Source organism: Macadamia integrifolia, unplaced genomic scaffold, assembly GCF_013358625.1.
Source record: "Macadamia integrifolia cultivar HAES 741 unplaced genomic scaffold, SCU_Mint_v3 scaffold759, whole genome shotgun sequence".
Classification (NCBI taxonomy): domain Eukaryota; kingdom Viridiplantae; phylum Streptophyta; class Magnoliopsida; order Proteales; family Proteaceae; genus Macadamia; species Macadamia integrifolia.
Genome location: NW_024870533.1, coordinates 219,261 through 234,260, shown reverse-complemented (window position 1 = coordinate 234,260; position 15,000 = coordinate 219,261). Strand labels below are relative to the sequence as shown.

Sequence of the window (15,000 nt, the reverse complement as noted above, 5' to 3'; positions counted from 1 at the left end):
AACCCGGTTAGTGGAGCTCTAGAAATCTCACCCAAAATATCTCCTATGAATATCTTCTACAAATATCTACAATAAAATATCTATTGTTACTACACCTTTGTAGAAAACTCTAGAACTTGGACCTTAATTAGCCCAATGGCCTAAGTCTATGGGCTTGGTGAGCTAGGCTCATGGGCCTATGTTGGGTAGGTCGTGACACTCTCCCCCACCTAAATCTGTGATGCCCTCATCACAACCTTCTTGTGGTACTTTTATTCACGAGCCGTCTCAGCATGCCAGTTGTCTCCCATCTCGTCTTGCTCTCTGGTCGCCCCTTCCACTTGACTAAATACTCCACGTAAGGAGATAGTTTGTGTCTTTGGATGAGTGGATCGGCAACCAAATTAGCCTCCCTCTCGCAAGAAGTAATGCCTATTGGGGTTCTTGTTGTAGTCACATAACTTGAGCCTCCTACAACGTCATTTGGTTGTCTCCGTTCTCTCATTTGCATCTTCCTCTTCTTGGCATGGATGGCTTGCTCCCAAATTCTCCTTGTCTTGCCTTCCCGTCTAAGGGCAAGTAATCACCTAGCCCCTGGATGGTGTTGGAGAACTCCTTTCGTCCCAAGGTTCATCTCGACCCCTCGAGCAACATTATGTATGGGGAATTCTTTGGAGTTGATAGCCTTAGGAGGCCTTTGGCCCGAGTTCCTTTACCTCCTCCATCAAGGCAAAGTTGTATGCGGCTCCTGCATCTACCTTTGCCTTTGTGGGCTTCCCATTGATGCACACATCAACCCCTTTTGAGAGTTAAGGACCTTGGCCCCTATCTCAACCCTGGTGGCACCATGCTGCATTGGGGACCCCATGCATGGTGGCTTTTCCTCTTGGCCCTCTTCCTCCAATAGGGCACTAAGAGATTTCCTCCTAGGGCAATCCCTAAACCTATATAGCTCATCACATAGGAATCACTTGTCTCTAGGCTTGAACCGATTCCCCTTATCACGCTTGTGCCTTAGTGCCTCTCCTTTAGACATGTCATGAGAGGTAGTGGCTTCCCTCGCCGCTGTCCTCCTGCTCTTCCCATACTTCTTCTCTAATACGAGCTTCCAGCTTATCCAACCCCTTTGCATACTTGAGCCTTGAACGTGGCAACCATCTCCTCTCGGTTACTTACTATGGTGTTGAGAGCACCTTGTAGGGACCCCTTGTGCTCCCCCATCTGGCCATCAAGCTCCTCCCTGAGCTCCACATGGCCTTTGAGCTCCTCCCCACTTTGCCTTGGCCAATACTTTCTCCCCTTGAGCTAAGCGAGGCCCCATAGCGACGCCAAAGTCGACGGACTTGCCTTCGGTTCTTCTTTGCTTACTTGTGTAGGTGTTGGTCTCTATTCCACAATTTTAGCTCGCCTGTCTCCTACCCCACAAGCTTTGCTCTCTCATAACCGAAGCTCTGATACAACAACTATCACGGCCTTAGACCTTTCTAAAAAACCATGCCGACTCTTAGCACTCCAACTAGCACTAAGTCAGCCTAACCACCCTCCTTAAGGGACTAGGGAAGAGAAGAAGTGAACACAAGAGTGAGTTTGAGAAGAATGAACTTGTATTGCACTAGAGAGCTCTTGAGTACAAGGCTTGAGAACTCACTTGCTCGGTTAAACTCTCTTGGTTGGTCCTTGGTGAGTGTCTTTGCCAAATGAGGCAACACCTATTTGTAGGCACCCCAAGTTACAATGGATGGCTAAGATATTTACAAACGTCCTCCATCCAATGGTTGGGGAGGAAACTAGACGCTTCCCACCTCCTTAGTGGAAAACTCTAGAAATCTCTCCCAAAATATATCCTATAAATATCTTCTAGAAATATCTACAATAAAATTATCTATAGTTACTACACCTTCGTAGAAAACTCTAGAATTTGGACCTTACTTAGCCCAATGGCCTAAGTCCAAAGGCCTATGTTGGGTAGGTCATAACAACGTGTACACTTAGTGGCACTCAATATGCATGTATAGGCACACTTCACTTGGGCAACACTTAGGGGCAGTTAACACTTAGGGGCATACTTGGGGCCACGCGTGGACAATCCTAGCCTTAGGAGGGTGTGGGGGTAGAATTAAAAATATTTAGGGGGAAAGAAAAGGAGAAAAAGACGGGGGGATAAATCGATGCGACACGGGGTTGAATCTTAGTGGATCGGGGCAGCAAGGCCACTCTACAACTTACAATAATTCGTCGTGTATTTAAGTCATATGCAAAGGATTCTACCCATCGCCCGACAGGAATTATGCTTCAAGGCAGCCCACACAACACGTCCACTGCGGGGGCTTAGCCAATGACATGTGCCTCTGGGGCCGGAGGGCCCCTACTGTAGGTCGAAAAATGGGCGACGGGTTGAGGCATCGCTTCTTTAGCTTGGATTCTGACTTAGAGGGGTTCAGTCATAATCCGGCACATGGCAGCTTCACGCCACTGGCTTTTCAACCAAGCGCGATGACCAATTGTGTGAATCAACAGTTTCTCTCGTACTTGGTTGAATTACTATCACGACACTGTCATCAGTAGGGTAAAACTAACCTGTCTCACGACGGTCTAAACCCAGCTCACGTTCCCTATTGGTGGGTGAACAATCCAACACTTGGTGAATTCTGCTTCGCAATGATAGGAAGATCCGACATCGAAGGATCGAAAAGTAATGTCGCTATGAACGCTTGGCTGCCCCAAGCCAGTTATCCCTGTGGTAACTTTTCTGACACCTCTAGCTTCAAATTCTGAAGGTCTAAAGGATCGATTGGCCACGCTTTCACCGTTCGTATTCATGCTGGAAGTCAGAATCAAACGAGCTTTTACCCTTTTGTTCCACACGAGATTTCTGTTCTCGTTAAGCTCATCTTAGGACACCTGCGTTATCTTTTAACAAATGTGCCGCCCCAACCAAACTCCCCACCTGACAATGTCCTCTGCCCTGATCGCCCCGCCAAGGCGGGCCTTGGGTCCAAAAGGAGGGGCAGAGCCCTGCCTCTGACTCACGGAGTAAGTAAAATAACATTAAAAGTAGTGGTATTTCACTTGTGCCATTTCCAGCTCCCACTTATCCTACACCTCTCAAGTCATTTGACAAAGTCGGACTAGAGTCAAGCTCAACAAGGTTTTCTTTCCCCGTTGATTCTACCAAGCCCATTCCCTTAGTTGTGGTTTCCCTGGATAGTGGACAGGGACAGTGGGAATCTCGTTAATCCATTCATACGCGTCACTAATTAGATGACGAGGCATTTGGCTACCTTAAGAGAGTCATAGTTACTCTCGCCTTTTACCCACGCTTGGTTGAATTTCTTCACTTTGACATTCAGAGCGTTGGGCATAAATCATATTGCGTGAGCATCCGTAGGGACCATCGTAATGCTTTGTTTTAATTAAACAGTCAGATTCCCCTTATCCGTACCAGTTCTGAGTCGATTGTTCGATGCCTGGGGAAGGCCCCTGAGGGGGCCATTCCCAGTCCGTCCCCAGATCGGCTTGTGGCTACCAGCTCTCACTGCGAAAATAGCTCGAGCAGTCCACCGACAGCCGATGGGTTCGGGACTGGGACCCTTTTGCCTAGCCCTCAGAGCCAATCCTTTTCCCGAGGTTACAGATCCATTTTTTTGACTTCCCTTGCCCATATTGTTCCATTAACCAGAGGCTATTCACCTTGGAGACCTGCTGCGGTTATGAGTACAACCGGGCGTGGTCAGTACTTGGTCCTCCAAATTTTCAAGGGCCACCGGGGGCACACCGGACATCACGTGACGTGTAGTGCTCTTCGAGCCACTGGACCCTACCTCTGACTGAGCCATTTTCAGGGTGGGCAGGTTGTTAAATAGAAAAGATAACTCTTACCGAGGCCCCCGCCAACGTCTCCAGACTTCCTAACGTTGCCGTCAACCGCCATGTCCCGGTTCGAGAATTTTAATCCTATTCCCTTTAGGAGCATGCACGTGTACACACCCTCTGATGGGCTTCTCCCGTCCCTTAGGATCGACTAACCCATGTGCAAGTGTGGTTCACATGGAACCTTTCCCCTCTTTGGCCTTCAAAGTTCTCATTTGAATATTTTCTACTACCACCAAGATCTGCACCGACGGCTGCTCCGCCCAGGCTCACGCCCCAGGTTTTACGGCAACCACCGTGTCCTACTCATCAACTCCTGGCAGTTGCCTCGATGGCCGGGTACAGGTTGCGCGCATCAATGCTATCTATTTTTGGGGCTAGTTGATTCGGCAGGTGAGTTGTTACACACTCCTTAGAGAATTTTGACTTCCATGACCACCGTCTTGCTGTCTTAATCGAAAAACACCCTTTGTGGGTTCTAGGTTAGTGTGCAATCCAACACTGTAACCTGACTTCCGGTTCATCCCTCATCACCAGTTCTTCTTACCAAAAATGGCCCACTTGGAGCTCTCAATTCCATGGAGCGGCTCAACGAAGCAGCCACTCCATCCTACCTATTTAAATTTTGAGAATAGGTCGAGGGTGTTGCGCCTCTGATGCCTCTAATCATTGGATTTACCCGATAAAACTCGCCCGCGGGCTCCAGCTATCCTAAGGGAAACTTCAGAGGGAACCAGCTACTATTTGGTTTGATTAGTCTTTCTCCCCTATACCCAAGTCAAATGAACGATTTGCACATCAGTATCGCTGTGGGCCTCCACCAGAGTTTCCTCTGGCTTCAACCCGCTCAGGCATAGTTCACCATCTTTCGGGTTTCGATAGGTATGCTCTCACTCGAACCCTTCACAGTAGATCAAGGTCGGTCGATGGTGCAACCCACAAGGGATCCCACCAGTCAGCTTCCTTACGCCTTACAGGTTTTACTTGCACGCATGTCAGACTCCTTGGTCCGTGTTTCAAGACTGGTCGAAGGGGGAGCTCGACAGGCTGATGCCCGAAGCATGCAGTTGCCAATAGGCATGCCATCGAGGTGCATGCTACCTACCATGATTGTGGCGACGACATCTCCTCAGGCATAACGTGACAACTCGGGCTTGGGACGCCGCCGCAATCCACATCGGTCCACGCCCCGAGTCGAGCGATAGATCGGCTATTAACTGTTCCGCATCCGATCGAGACGCATCGCCGGCCCCCATCCTCTTCCCTCCTAACAATTTCAAGCACTCTTTGACTCTATTTTCAAAGTCCTTTTCATCTTTCCCTCGCGGTACTTGTTCGCTACCGTTCTCTCACCCATATTTAGCCTTGGATGGAATTTACCGCCCAATTGGGGCTGTATTCCCAAACAACCCGACTCGCTGATAGCTCCTCGTAGTGCAACAGGGTACGGACATGATGGGGATTTCACCCTCTCTGGTCCGCCGCTGAGGATGCTTCTAAAGACTACAATTTGAATGACTAAACCGCCTGATTCTCAAGTTGGGCTCTTCCCGGTTCGCTCGCTGTTACTAAGGGAATCCTCGTAAGTTTCTTGTCCTCTGCTTATTGATATGCTTAAACTCAGTGGGTCACCCCGCCTGACCTAGGGTCGCAGTTGAAATGCCATCGAACGGAAATTAGGGTCACCAGAGCCCAATGGGAGCAGAACACGCACATGATGTCCAAACAATGGCAAAGTGGCTCAAACCACCACTCATCGTGACACTTGCCACACAAGGGCCCTTGACTTTGGGACGATCGCACCTCAAGCAGAGACACGGGGGGCCAATCTTCGCTCCGTACCACCACCACAAGGGGCAAAGGAGGTGGGGCAACATGACGCGTGATGCCCAGGCAGGCGTGCCCTCAGCCCGATGTCCTAGGGTGCAACTTGCGTTCAAAGACTCGATGGTTCACGGGATTCTGCAATTCACATCAAGTATCGCATTTTGCTATGTTCTTCATTGATGCAAGAGCTGAGATATCCATTGCCGAGAGTCGTTAAGATAGATTCGGTTCTAGAATGACCACACCACACCAAAGGCACAATGATGTCATGTCCTTTCCGTTGTGAGTTCCTTGGCACCGACTGTGCCGGTGGTTATGTTTGTGTTGAATGCTACGAAGGATTGCAGGCCAACCTTTTACAAGGGTCGGGAAGGAAGGAGCTCACGCTCCCACGCCCTACCTTGATGGCGTAATACAACATGTTCACAGGTCTTGCTGGGCTGGTATCGACAATGATCCTTTCACAAGTTCCCCTATAGAAACCTTGTTACGACTTCTCCTTCCTCTAAATGATATGTTTCAGTGGACTTCTTGCGACGTCAACGGAGGTGAACCACCCACATTGCCGCGATCCGAATACTTCACCGGACCATTCAATTAGTAGGATCGATGGGCGGAGTGTACAAAGGGCAGGGACATAGTCAACGCGAGCTGATGACCCGCACTTACTAGGATTTCCTTGTTGAAGACCAACAATTACAATGATCTATCCCCATCATGATGAAATTTCTAAAGATTACCCGGGCTCGTCGGCCAAGGCTATAGACTCGTTGAATACATCACTGTAGTGCATGCGACCCACAACATCTAAGGGCATCACATACTTGTTATTGCCTCAAACTTTCATGGCCTAAACGGCCATAGTCCCTCTAAGAAGTTGGCCGTGGAGGGTCACCTCCACATAGCTAGTTAGCAGGCTGAGGTCTCGTTCGTTAACGAAATTAACCAGACAAATCGCTCCACCAACTAAGAACGGCCATGCACCACCACCCATAGAATCAAGAAAGAGCTCTCAGTTTGTCAATCCTTACTATGTCTGGACCTGGTAAGTTTCCCCGAGTTGAGTCAAATTAAGCCGCAGGCTCCACTCCTGGTGGTGCCCTTCCGTCAATTCCTTTAAGTTTCAGCCTTGCAACCATACTCCCCCTGGAACCCAAAATTTTGATTTCTCGTAAGGTTTATGGTTGAGACTAGGATAGTATCTGATCATCTTCAATCTCCCAACTTTCATTCTTGATTAATGAAAATATCCTTGGCAAATGCTTTCGCAGTGGTTCGTCTTTCATAAATCCAAGAATTTCACTTCTGACTATGAAATACGATTGCCCTTGACTGTCCCTGTTAATCATCGCTCCGATCCCGAAGGCCAACGTAATAGGACCGAAATCCTATGATGTTATCCCATGCTAATGTATCCAAAGCATAGGCTTGCTTTCAACACTCTAATTTTTTCAAAGTAACAGTGTCGGAGGCATAACCCGGCAATTAAGGCTGGGAGTGCATCACCAATAAAAGGGACGAGATGATCAGTACACACCGTGAGGTGGACCGATCAACCCATCCCAAAGTCCAACTACGAGCTTTTTAATTGCAACAACTTAAATATACGCTATTGGAACTGGAATTACCATGGCTGCTAGCACCAGACTTGCCCTCATATGGATCCTCGTTAAGGGATTTAGATCGTACTCATTCCAATTACCATTCTCGAAGAGCCCGGTATTGTTATTTATTGTCACTACCTCCCCGTGTTAGGATTGGGTAATTTGCGCGCCTGCTGCATTCCTTGGATGTGGTAGCCGTTTCTCAGGCTTCCTCTCCAGAATCAAACCCTAATTCTCCGTCACCCGTTACAACCATAGTAGGCCACTATCCTACCCTCAAAAGTTGATAGGGCATAAATTTGAATGATGCGTCGTCGGCACAAAGGCCATGCGATCCATCGAGTTATCATGAATCATCAGAGCAACAGGCAGAGCCGACGCTGACCTTTTATCTAATAAACGCATCCCTTCCAAAAGTCGGGGTTCAGTGCACGTATTAGCTCTAGAATTACTACGGTTATCCGAGTAGCAAATACCATCAAACAAACTATAACTGATTTAATAAGCCATTCGTAGTTTCACTATCTGAATTAGTTCATACTTACACATGCATGGCTTAATCTATGAGACAAGCATATGACTACTGGCAGGATCAACCAGGTAACTTTCCTTCTCGATGCAAAAGCACTACATGAACCACATCCCCAATTGTGCATTGGGTGATGCTACTCCATACATTAATGGCGATCTATCGTTCTTATGCAACAAGTCCCAACCAAAGGATTCAAGAGGACACACACACACATCCAACTTGCCCCACAAAATGTCCCGCATCCTAGAGCACAAACAGTGCACATGCACCACTGATACAGAGAAAGTGGACATATGCATTGTATGCCAAGCCACCTCACAGCAACCACAAGGGCAGGCAAGAGGGACGAAATGAGAGTTAAGGGGAAGCTTCTTTCCATCCAACTAGGTAAGGAACACAGGAACCATTTTCATGCTCTTGACAAAGACACTTTTGGCCCATCGCAACCCATAGAGGTATCTGTGCATAGTAGTTCAATACACAAGCAAAGAGCCCATAACCACAAGAAAAACAATAGCCACTCACATGCATTGCGTCCACTACCGACACAATCCACCACCAAACCTACTACAACGTAATAACGATTTGGTAGAAGAAAAATCAATAGCCCCACTAAGCATGAAAATCTCAACAATCAACAAGGGTCGAGGGACTCGAGATCTATCTCCACCTACAAGCTTGCAACCTAAGTTCTCCGAAGACCCACGTTAATGTCGTATTATAACACTTGCGGCAGGAGACATGTAAACACCTCCCCACCTAGGTGTGACTTAGAAACGCGATTCGCCAAATAGCAAATGCCACAAGACCGAGTATGAGAAAGCTCTCGCAAGCAACAAACCCATGATAATGCATATTTTTTAAAAGAACAAGGGTAGGGGGCAAGGGACATGTGATTTTTCTCCATTTGCAAGCTTGCAACCTATGTTCATCAGAGACCCACATGAATGTCGTATTATAACACTTCCAGTAGGAGGCATGCAAACACCTCCGCACCTAGGCGCGACTTAGAAATGCATTCCTTCAAATAGGAAAGGCCACAAAACTGAGCGTGACACAACTCTTGCAAGCAACATACCCACGAGAATGGAATTTTTTTTAAAAAGAAAGGAGGGGGGGAGGGACTCATGATCTACCTCCACCTGCAAGCTTGCAACCTATGTTCTCTAGAGACCCACGTTAATGTCATATAATAACATTGGCCGCAAAATGGCATGCAAACACCTCCACACCTAGGCACGACTTAGAAACGCACTTCTCCAAATAGCATAGGCCAAAAAATCGACCAAGAAAAAACCCTTGCAAGCAACAAACCCATGATAATGTAATTTAAAAAAAAATAATAATGGGATGGGGGGGACCAAACAATTATTTATTGTGCACACTGACTTGACCAATGATTCCGTGGAACCCATTTATTGGGCCTGTCAATGTAGACAGCAGCCCACCCCTTGCACCATGACCTACATATGACGACAAGCCAAAGAGCAAAGAGGGGAGGAAATGCGTGACTATGGCCACACTCGCAAAAAGTGGTACTAACACAACTGCACATGGTAGGAAGCAAAGCACGTCAAACTACCACGGTGCCTAGATGGGATTAATCAAGGGGACCAACGTGTCATTTCCACGTTTTTCACATGCCATAACTCTCTTGGGCATGCTGTAAAAAAACTAGCAAAAGTGGTAGTAGGCTACGGTGAGGGTGTAGGTGCAGTGTGCAGGCAGCCATACAAACCCACCAGCACGCATTGGCCGGCCAAGGTGCAAAACAAGAGGCTAATCATCTGGACCATCATGCCGTGTTGCTGTCCTTCACATGCTATGCAACTCTTGGGAATGTCATGTGGCTATCGGCATATGTGGCAGCAGCTATGCAGGGAACCATGCATGCCCAGTAGCACGCCATGGCAAGCCACAACATACATCAAAGGCAGTCGTCGGAACCAACACGCCTTGATGGTGATTTTCACATGCTAGGCCAATCTTGGGTATGCCATGCGACTACGGGCACATTTGGCAATAGCTGTGGGGGCACGGCAGCACAAGGCAAGAACCCTTGCGCACCCAACAACCCAAGGTGGCAGGCATCAGTGTGTGACAGAGGGGATGAACATTGGGATGTATTGGCCATTTACTTGTTTTCAAATGCTGTGCAGCTACGAACACATGTAACAGCAACTGTGGGGGCATGGCAGTGGAAGGTAGGGAGCCATGCACACCCAGCCGCACACGGGTGCATGTAGTGGTGTGCGGCAGATGGGCTGACCATCTGGACAGACGAGCCATGTACTTGTTTTCACATACATGCCAAGCCTTTGTTGGGCTTTCTCTGCAGCTATGAGCGTAGGAGGCAACAACTATTGAGGCATAGCAGTATATAGTAGGCAACCATGAGGGCTAGGTAGCATGCCATGGCAGGCGCAACGCACACCAAGGGCCAAATCTTCAAAATCGACATTCCGTGTGGGTGTTTTGCACATGCCATGACACTCTTGGGAATACTGTACGATGACAGACGCATGTTGCTGAAGATGTGGAGGCACAACAACACAAGGCAGGCGGCCATGTGCACCCAGCAGCACACAATGGCAGGCAACTGTGTGTAGCAGAGGGGATGACCGTCGGGATGGACGCGCCTTGTACAAGTTTTCACACACCATGCCTTCGTTGGGCATGCTGTGCATCGATGGACACATGTGGCAGCAGAAGTAGGGGTGTGGCAACGCATGGTAGGTAGCCATGTGCGCCTAGTAGCCCACGGTGGCAGGCAATGTTATGCGACAGAAGGGGGGGCGGCGTTGTGCGACAGAAGGGCTGACCATTAGCAAGGACGTGCACCTTCGTTTGGTATGCTGTGCCGTGACTGGCACATGTGACAGTGGCTATGGGGTCAAGGCACGCAAGGCAGGCAACCATGCGCATCGAGCCGCATGCAGTGGCAGGCCTCGACGCACACCAAGGCCAACTCATTGAAATCGACGTGCTATTTCACTTTTTTTCCCATGCCATGGGTCTTTTGGGTTTGCCTACCATGCCTGCTCATTGTCTGCTACCCCACTATACAGCCCCTCAGAAACCACCCGGGGAGAGTGGCACCCCCCTCCCTTAAGGTAGCTCTTATGCTCTTTGCCCCTTTCCAGAAGGAGACCTGACCCCACCTAAAAAATATACCGGACTATTTTTTGAGCTTCAAATATCCAAATCAAATGAAACTTGGTATAAAATTAAGGAAAATCCATTTATTATTTTCATATAAAAATCATATTTTTTGATAAATATCTATTTATTTTATTAATTTTTTAATATTAAAAAAATATTAAATTCAAAAAACTATGAAAATTTTATTTTAATGTATTTTTCTGAAAACTAAATTTCGGATGTCTTCCAAAGGTTGATAGAATGTTCTGAAAAGATATTGGACCATTCCAACTTATTTTGATATTTTTTAATATTTTATGATTGAAACATTACAAAAAATAACAAAAAAATGGAAATGCGAGGTTTAAGTGAAAATGATTGTACTTTGAGTGCCAAATAGCCAATTGCAAGGCTTTTCTAACCCAAAGGGATGTTTTGCACAACATGATTTAAAGACCCAAACAATGTTGTGCGGGTAAGGCCTTGACGTGTGTAGCAGTTGGTGCCTTGTGTGCAACCGAAGGCAGCAAAGGAGCCACCGTTGCATGGGCCATGGGGACCATGGCAACACCCATGTGTGTGCGGCGATGTGCATGGTGGACTACAGACGTGGGCAAAGAAGTGCAGCAATGCCTGCAACCTTGCTCGTGCCATGTGCTGAAATACCCATAGCATGTGTGGCCATGCCAGCCATCAAGATCGCCACATGGGAGGCCATGCTCGCGAACTTGCACGTGGTAGTGCAGCCATGTGCTATGCATATGCGACCACGCAACGGAACCTTGCTCGTGGTGGTGCAGTCGTGCCTGCAACCGCGTGCGCGGCACGTCTGGCAATGCACGCAACCTTGCGAGTGGTAGGGCAGCCAGGGGCACAGCATGTGCGGCCATGCCCGCAACCTTGCGCGGTCGATAGTGCAGCAGTGTGCAAGACAACCTGCCATCATGCACGCGACATGTGCATCCATGCCAGTAGTCATGCGTGCTATGGCCTGCAACCTTGTGTGGGGTAGCATTGCCATACTTGCACCCGTGCGTGCAACATCGTCCGTGCAGTAAGGCCTTGATTGCGGCCAAGTGCGCAGTAGCCTGCCACCATGCATGCACCTTGTGCGGCCGTGCGTGTGGTACTGCTGCCTTGTGCACTGCCTTCATATGCACTTAGGCACACTTAGGGGGGCATGCGTAGGCATAGTCATGGGCACGTATATGTGCACACTTGCGGCATTCAAGAGCACACTTAGGCAACCTTTGGGGCATTCAAGAGCACAATTCGGCAACAATTGGGCTACACTTGGGTGCACGCGTAGACACACTTATTCAACACATGGGGACACGTATAGGCATACTTAAGGCGACACTTGGGGCATTCAAGAGCACGCACAGGCACACTTTGGTGCACACTTAGGCAACAGTTGTGGGCATGCATGGGAACAGTTAGGCAACACTTGGGCCATTCAATGTGCACATATAGTCAACACTTGGGGTGTTGTGCGGCCATTCAATGTGCACACATGGGCACATGGAGTCAACACATGGGGGCACGCGTAGGCACACACTTGGGCCATTCAAGAGCACATTGTCACGGCTTTAGACCTTTCTAAGCAACCGTGCCGGCAGTTAGCACTTCCACTTGCACTAAGTTAGCCTAACCACCCTTCTTAAAGGACTTGGGAAGAGAAGAAGTGAACACAAGAGTGAGTTTGAGAAGAATGAACTTGTATTGCACTAGAGAACTCTTGAGTACAAGGCTTGAGAACTCACTTGCTTGGTTGAACACTCTTAGTTGGTCCTTGGTGAGTATCTTTGCCAAATGAGGCAACACCTACCCCAATTACAATGGATGGCTAAGATATTTACAAATGTCCTCCATCCAACGGTTAGGGAGGAAACTAGAAGCTTCCTACCTCCTTAGTGGAGCTCTAGAAATCTCTCCCAAAATATCTGCTATGAATATCTTCTACAAATATCTATAATAAAATATCTATTGTTACTTCACCTTTGTAGAAAACTCTAGAACTTGGACCTTACTTAGCCCAATGGCCTAAGTCCATGGGCTTAGTGAGCTAGGCCCATGGAACTATGTTGGGCAGGTCATGACACTCTCCCCCACCAAAATCTGTGATGCCCTCATCACAACCTCCTTGTGATACTTTTATTCATGAGCTGTCTAGCATGCCAGTTGTCTCCCATCTCGTATCGCTCTCTGGTTGCCCCTTCCACTTGACTAAATACTCCACGTAAGGAGATAGTTTGTGTCTCTAGATGATTGGACTAGCAACCAAATTAGCCTCCCTCTCACAAGGAGTAACACCTATTGGGGTTCTTGTTGTTGTCATATAACTTGAGCCTCCTACAACGTCGTTTGGTTGTCTCCGTTCTCTCGTTTGCATCTTCCTCTTCTTGGCATGGATGGCTTGCTCCCAAATTCTCATTGTCTTGCCCTCCGGTCTAAGGGTAAGAAAGCACCTAGCCCTTAGATGGTGTTGGATAACTCTTTTAGACCCAAGGTTCATCTCGACCCCTCAAGCAATATTATGGGGAATTCTTTGGAGTTGATAGCCTTAGGACGCCCTTGGCCTGAGTTCCTTTGCCTCCTTCGTCAAGGCAAGGTTGTGTGTGGCTCCTGTATCTACCTTCGCCTGTGTGGGCTTCGCATTGATGCACACTTTTGCAGACATAAACCCCTTTTGAGTGTTAAGGGCCTTGACCCCTATCTCGGCCCTGGTGGCACCACGTTGCATTGGGGACCCCTTGCATGGTGGCTTTTCCTCTTAGCCCTCTCCCTCCAATAAGGCACTAAGAGCTTTCCTCCTGGGGCAATCCCTAAACCAATGTAGCTCATCACATAGGAATCACTTGTCTCTAGGCTTGAACCGATTCCTCTTATCACGCTTGTGCCTTAGTGCCTCTCCTTTAGACATGTCATGAGAGGTAGTGGCTTCCCTCGCCACTGCCCTCGAACTCTTCCCATACTTCTTCTCCAAATTGAGCTTCCACCTTATTCAACCCCTTTGCATACTTAAGCCTTAAAGGTGGCAACCATCTCCTCTTGGTTACTTACTATGGTGTTGAGAGCACCTTGTAAAGACCCCTTGAGCTCCCCATCTGGCCATCAAGCTCCTCCCTGAGCTCCACATGGCCTTTGAGCTCCTCCCCACTTTGCCTCGGTCAATACTTGCTCCCCTCGAGCTAAACGAGGCCCCATAGCAACACCAAAGTCGATGAACTTACCTTTGCTCCTTCTTTGCTTACTTGTGTAGGTGTTGGTCTCTATTCCACAGATTTAGCTTGCTTGTCTCCTATCCCACAAGCTTGCCTCCCTCACAATTGAAGCTCTTAGCACTTCCACTAGCACTAAGTCAACCTAACCACCCTCCTTAAGGGACTTGGGAAGAGAAGAAGTGAACGCAAGAGTGAGTTTGAGAAGAATGAACTTGTATTGCACTAGAGAGCTCTTGAGTACAAGGCTTGAGAACTCACTTGCTCGGTTGAACACTCTTGGTTGGTCCTTGGTGAGTGCCTTTGCCAAATGAGGCAACTCCTACCCCAAGTTACAATGGATGGCTAAGATATTTACGAATGTCCTCCATCCAACGGTTGGGGAGGAAACTAGAAGCTTCCCACCTCCTTAGTTGAGAAATCTAGAAATCTCTCCCAAAATACCTCCTATTAATATCTTCTAGAACTATCTACAATAAAATTATCTAGAGTTACTACACCTTTGTAGAAAACTCTAGAACTTGGACCATACTTAGCCCAATGGCCTAAGTCCATGGGCCTATTTTGGGTAGGTCGTGACAACATGTACACTTAGTGGCACTCAATGTACACGCATAGGCACACTTCACTTGGGCAACACGCATAACCATACTCAGGCAATCGTTGGGTCAGTTAACACTTGGGGGCATACCTGGGGCTACGCGTGGACAATCCTTGCCTCAGGAGGGTGTGGGGGTAGAATTAGAAATATTTGGGGGGAAAGAAAAGGGGAAAAAGACCGGGGGACGAATCGATGCGACACGGGGCTGAATCTCAGTGGATCGTG

General features: G+C 48.1%; 3 non-coding genes and 1 pseudogene across 3 annotated transcripts in view; all 4 read right to left on the bottom strand.

The window, feature by feature from the left end:
* Window positions 1-366, bottom strand: part of LOC122069910 — a 3,216-nt pseudogene extending 2,850 nt beyond the window's left edge.
* A 1,773-nt stretch (window positions 367-2,139) lies between these two features.
* LOC122069908 lies at window positions 2,140-5,500 on the bottom strand. Its single transcript, XR_006137597.1, has one exon. It is a non-coding gene; the product is annotated as a 28S ribosomal RNA (ribosomal RNA).
* Window positions 5,501-5,732: 232 nt separating this feature from the next.
* On the bottom strand, window positions 5,733-5,888 carry LOC122069894. The gene has a single exon (XR_006137587.1). It is a non-coding gene; the product is annotated as a 5.8S ribosomal RNA (ribosomal RNA).
* Window positions 5,889-14,959: 9,071 nt separating this feature from the next.
* Window positions 14,960-15,000, bottom strand: part of LOC122069906 — a 3,383-nt gene continuing 3,342 nt past the window's right edge. The window contains exon 1 of the ribosomal RNA XR_006137595.1: window positions 14,960-15,000. This exon is cut by the window's right edge and continues 3,342 nt beyond it. This is a non-coding gene — a ribosomal RNA (28S ribosomal RNA).